We start from the raw sequence: 6,727 nt of genomic DNA on the forward strand, positions 1-6,727 counted from the left end.
CAACAATTTTATACTAAATATATATAAAAGAAAATAGGATTTTACAAGAAATTTGTAAGTTTGGTCCTAAAGGAGGGTACTCCTCTCTTTTTATTCTTTTTCTTGATCTGTCAGTGACGTGTAATGGTCTCACTGTCATTGGGCCACCTGTCTCTGCCATACGGATACGGTCGTATGAAAATATCATATATCTGGTCCATGCGTAATGGCCATTTAATTCTCCCTTTTAGCACGCAGGTTAACCGAGCAGTTCGGGGCTGGGCCAGTGATCCTCGTTTTGCTAAGCGTCTAGGCCGGGCTCAGGAAGAGAAGGTTGGGTCCTGAAAAAAGTCCGACCTCGAGGGTGAATGGGCTGGGTCTTCTCACTCGTGGGAATCCGCGGGTCCTGGGCCGGCTCTGTCACAGTGAGCTCGGCCTTTTATTTGAGTAGTGAAACCCAACGGTCATTATAAAGTAGAAACAAAAAAAATTGAAAAATATGAAATTAATATAATAATTCAAAATCCATGAGACTAAATTTATTTTAATCCTTTTTTAAAATGATTTCTCTAATCTTAAAACCCTAACTTTGTCTGAATTATATGGGTGGATTAAGGCCTTGGAACTGCAATAGCGAGGAGAGGAAATTTTCTATGGATGGTAAGACCAGGACATTCAGTCATGTCCAGATCTTCTCCACTGGCACCACCAGGCAATTCCCAATCGAACTGATTAACAATCTTTGCCAACACTAGCTCATTTGTTATCATGGCAAATAAAATTCCAGGGCATCCCCTTCTACCAGTTCTGATGATCTGAGATCCAGAAAATAGGGTTTTACAATGGTTGAGTAAGCTTGGTCTGAGAGGAAGGTGCTCCTCTCCTTTTATTCTTTTTCTTGATCTGTCAGTGACGTATAACAACCTTCTAGTCATTGGGTCACCTGTCCCTGCTGTGCTGATCTGTATGTACGCAAGAATCAGGCCTCTGCGATATGCTAAACGGCCATTTAATTCTCCCTTTTAGCACTCATGTGAACCGAGCAGTTCGGGACTGGGCCAGTGATCCTTACTTTGCTAAGCTTCCGGGCCGGGTTCAGGAAGAGAAGGCTGGGTCTTGAGCAAAGCCCGACCTCAAGGATGAATGGGCTGGACCTTCTCACTCGTGGGACTCCGCAGGTTTTGGGCTGGCTCTGTCATTGTGGGCTCGGCCTCTTACCAGGGTAGTGAAATCCAGCGGTCATCAATTGCCCCTTTACCTTCTCATCAGTTATTTCATGAATGATGGGAGGGCAAACGCCGAGGATCCATTATGACCGCGCGACCCGAGAACTTTCCCCCTTAAAACATTTCTCTTTCTTTGTACTGTTTCAAAATTCAAAATTTCTCTACTTTTCCAGAACCCTTGTGCTTCCATGTTCTCTGTGCGCTTTGCTTGCTCTGTCCTTTTGCTCTAACCACTTTTAAGGTACGCTTCTTATTTCACCATGGATAGCCCTAAGCTTCCCGATGTCTTTGGTCTTAAGTCTAGCATCATCCCTTCTTCTTTAAAAAATTTCATTTCTCGGGAGTATTTAGACACTCCCCTTTATCATATTCGAGCTCCTTACAGGAACAAGAAGATCGTTCTTCCTGATTCCCCTCCTCCCGGCTTGATAGATCCCTAGAAAAATCGTAGTCTAGTCTTTTTCGTTAAACAACGAGACTTCGGTCTAACTTTCCCCTTTACTCCTTTCTTCACCGAGGTCTTCCGGTACTTCAGGATTACCCCCCGGATGCTGTCTCCCAATTCCATTTTGTTTATGTGTTCTTTCAAATCTATCTGCTTGAGCTGGGGATTAACGCCCACGGCGCGTCTACTTGTAACCTTCTTCCGTCTCGTTAGGGCAAGCCAGTGCTTTTATTACTTTGCCCCTCGTGGTGGATTGTCCATTTTCACGGGTTACAAGGATTTCATAAAAGGCTGGGTAGAGGGATTTGTAGTGGTGGAGTTGAAGAAGGACTCCGGTCTGTCCTAGGAGGTGGAACTCTCCTGGGAAGATGTCCCTTTGGGTTGCAACGACCTGCCCCAGCTGAGTCTCTCCGAGCAGGTCGGATATCTTCGACTGACTTCTATTGAAAATTTGTTTTGATTTTAGGTCTTTGCAGCTTCCGATGTTAAGATGGACCAGATCAAGCCCCCGAAGAACTTCACCTTGCCTCGGGAGAGTATGAATACTACTTTGAATGCCTTTCGAGCTGGGCGGTCGGTGTCGGAAGCCGCTCAGGAGGTGGCCCAGGTCATCCTTAATTAAATTAATTTCAATAAAGCATACTATAATTTTTATATGGGTTGCTGATATATTATATGAAATTCACATATTTATAATTAAAAAAAAGTCAATGGTAAAAAAATTTTTTATATTTTTAATTTTATTATAATTACACTTTATATTTTTTTTGCCAATTAAAATATAATTTTTTAAAGTTGTCCAATTTACTCTGTTGTACCATTAAAAATTAACGAAATTATCAGTCAATGCTACATTAGTAAATTTTAGAGTAAAATTGATAATAATTTAAAAATGTAGAATAAAATTACAATAAAACTAAAAGTATATAATTTTTTAGTAATTATTTATTTTATTAATTTTTTTAAATTTACTCTAAATATTAGTACAATATAGAAAAAAGTGGTGGATTAGTATTATACCTTATAGTTAAAAAATAATTTAAAAAATATTCTAAAAAATTATTTTATTATTTTAATATTTTAAAACTAAATCATGTGAAATATTATTTTAAATTATTTTTTAATATTTTATAATTAATATATTTAATAAGATTATTTTGTTCATGATAGTTTTAAAAGTAATACTAAATAGTAAGTGTGTTTAACATATTCAAGAAAAATATGTTGATAATTATTTTAGTCAAAATAAAATTAAAATAAATTATTATTATTATAAAATTATTAATAAAAATTAAAAATGGTAATTTTTAAATATATTTAATAGTAAAAAAATAACTTTGATAATTTTGTAAGTTTTCAATTAATGATAGGGTGCATTTGGCGATACATTAAAACAATATGGTTTAATTGGTGAAAAACAAAAGTATACTATGAAATTGCAACAAAAGTAAAGTATAATTTTTTTTATAATTAATTCTAAATTTTATTAACCTGCCATTGATGTGGGAGGTAAAAATTTTGTTAATTTTTTAATAATACAATTAATGCCGGATAGAATTGAAATAACTTTAAAACGTTATGTTTTAATTAAAAATATATATAGTATAATTGCAACAAAATTAAAAGTATAGGTTCTTTTAACTATTAAATCTTTTAAAAAAATAATTATTTAAGTTTGGTGTGTTTAAAAAAAAATTAAAAAAAATTCACATTTTTTAGTATTTTAGATACTCATATTTTTCTGATAAAAAAAGCTATTTTAAAAAAAATGACAACATATTTTGAAAATAGAAAGTAATTTTTTATATTTTAATATTATTTTTAGGATTTATATATAAATTTATTAATAAAATTTAATTTTTAAAATTAAAATTAAATAATAAATAATAAATTATTTCATTGAAAAATATTTTCTAAATATAAATTATTTTCCGTAAACAAATATTTTTGAGTGTTATCTAAAATCTGCACATTTTAACCAAAGTCGATTTGAAATTTAGACAAACTTTATGCAAAATTTGAAAACTAGGCTTCATATTAGAATTAAAGTTTTTATATTAAATTACAAAGGAACGCAAAAGTTTATATTTTTTTTATCAATTGGACATTAATTATATCATAATTTTAAACAATAATTAATAATAAATTATATTATAGAACGATCATAGTAAAATAAATATATTAAACTATATTATAAAAATAACAATTAATATAAATGTATTTATAAACATTCTAGCTCACTAAATATATTTAATGAGCTTTCAAATAAATTAATTCACGAGCATATTTAACAAATCAGCTCGTGAGCTTGTTCTATAAGTCAATTCATGAGCTCATACAATAAATCAACCCATAAATCTTAAATAATCTAATATTGATGAGTTATTATTCAACTCATTCATTAAACGAGATAAAAACTTGAGTTCAAGTTCGACTCATTCAAAAATAAATTAAGTTTCTAACAAATGAGCTTTCGTGTGACTCGAGAATTAGTAGGCTCATTTGCATTGGTAAAAGTTTTAGATACTCTGAGACGACAATACGTTGGTTTCTGAAGATAAGTCCTGACATAGTACCATTTGCTCTTGCAAAAAGTTCCAACCTTCCATTTATACCTTGCAACTAGCTTTTTCATCTAGAGATGTAGTCTCCTCTCTATATTTTGAGATTGAAATGCTCTTATATATTCATTTTTTATTTTCTAATTTTAGCACTATTTTTTACCATTCCTATTTTTACAAAACGTCTTTTTCATTTATATCATTAGTTAGTTATTGTCTTTTTGTTGGATTTTTTATTTTCATAACTACGAGTCAAAATTAGATATATGTCGTTAGAAATAATAGTTTATTTTGTAATTTTTTTCAAAATATATTTTTGATATTGACTTATTAATTAAATGATCGGAATGATTATCTAAAAAAATCGATTATACCAACGGAAAAAATGCGCATGGCATCACAAATCTTTTTATGGCAATTACATTGTTGACTGACAAAACAATCTCATCTTAGTCAATTTTTACTTGCAATTTTGTCTATTAGTGAAATTTCTAATTTAGGGCAATTGACTAAAATACATACCATGCAAAACGTGATCGGTTTCTATTAGTTACATTCATGGTTTTCATGTAAAACTCACAGGATGTGCGATTTTGATTTTGGTTTGAGATTTCTTGAAATTGAAATGAATCTATAATTTCAGTTTGTTTTACTATTTTCGTACTTTGATTTAATTTAGTTTTTCTATGTTACAAATCTGTCAACTTTTGATTTAATTTTTGATTTGTATAATAAATTTATACACGATATTGTTATAATAAATAATATTTAAGTTGTTATTTTAAAATAAATTATTAATATACAAAATATTATATGATATGAATATTCGCTAATTTCTTTTATAAGGTATACCTAAATAGGAGGATACTTGGTTTAGTTATAAAATTTAGCTTATAAGCATTTAGTACTTAAGCTAATTTGAATTTATAAATATTTTTAAATTTTAAGTTATTATATATTTTATATATTTGGCTATAAGTCATAACTAAACCAGAAATTTATAATTTAGTTTTTAAATTTTACCATTATTAACAAGTCAGTTTCTACATTTTCAGAAATCTATTAAAATGTCATTATCTTTTCTCTCAGTCAACAAAATAGTATTTTCGTCTATTTCTGCAGTTAAAAATATAGTAAAAGACCAAATTATCCCCCTTCTTTTCCTTCTCCTCTTTCTTCTTCTTTGCTTCTTCCTTTTCTTCTTATTCTTCTTTGATTATTCTTCAAATTTTTTTTTATTATTTTTTTTTAAGCAGGAGGAAGAGAAACTATTTCATTGATGAAAATGAACGATAAGAACGTTTTAATAGATATGAAAAAATATAAAGACGCTTTAATAGATATGAGAAAATATTAGAACGTTTTAATAGATTTCTGAAAATGTAGGGACTGACTTGTTAATAATAACAATATCCAATGAATAAATAAGGAGTTTTATTTGAGAGAAAAATTGGATTTTAAAAATTTTATCTCTCATTATTTATCTATTTTTAATGGAAAAGATGACGGAATGACTATTTCGTTGACGGAGAGAAAAAATAAAGACGTTTTAATAGTTTTCTAAAAATGTAGGGACTGATTTATTAATAATGGTAATATCCAGAAATTAAATAGTAAATCTCCTTAAATAAAAATTAATGTGTTTAATTAAAAACTATTTATAAACACATTTATTATGAAAATAACTAAAAAAAATTATATAAATTTATATAAATTGATTTTTCAATATATATTGTATTTTTTTTTTTTTAAGAATACCGTTGGTTAAACTAACTTATAAGTACAAAAATAAAAAGTTGAGGATCAACTTATTTTGTTGTGCTTATAAGCTTGTTATGTTACTATAGACAAACGGGTCAGTTAAGTTTTAGAAATCAATTATACATTACTACATAAATAATTAAAGATTACAAAGCTTTTATTATTAAAATTTTATGAAAATTATAGTTTAGTATAATATGATATAAAAGCGTTATATTTAAAAATGAAATAAATTTTAATTGGATATGATTCTATTCAATCACTAGCTTTAAAAAAAATTAAAAATATAATATTAATAATATATAAAAATTATAATATTATTTTAACTAAAAAATAAATCTCACCAAAAAATATATCAAAACATATTATCACATTTCTTACTAAAATAAATTAGGCAAAGTATAGCGCGGCTCCTTTTTGCTAGATCAAGAGATCTTGATAAGAAAGCCTCCCCTCTTTTTTTTTTTTTTTCCAGCTTCTTTTCTTTTTTCTTCTTTTATTATTTTGTCTTTGCATCTTCTACCGTTAAAAACTACTTCTTAAAGTTTAAAATTTGACTTGAATATGAAAGATTTCCACCGGGATGATCAGTACACTACAAGAATTTTGATGTTTACCAACGGATATTTCCGTTGGTAAACATTGAAAATCCGTTGGTGATCAATATCACTAACGGATCACCAACGGATTCATTCCGTCTGCAAAATCCTCGTTGGTAAATTATTCACCAACGGAAATTTCTATCCGTTGGTGAC

This window comes from Manihot esculenta, chromosome 9 (genome assembly GCF_001659605.2).
Source record: "Manihot esculenta cultivar AM560-2 chromosome 9, M.esculenta_v8, whole genome shotgun sequence".
Taxonomy (NCBI): Eukaryota; Viridiplantae; Streptophyta; class Magnoliopsida; order Malpighiales; family Euphorbiaceae; genus Manihot; species Manihot esculenta.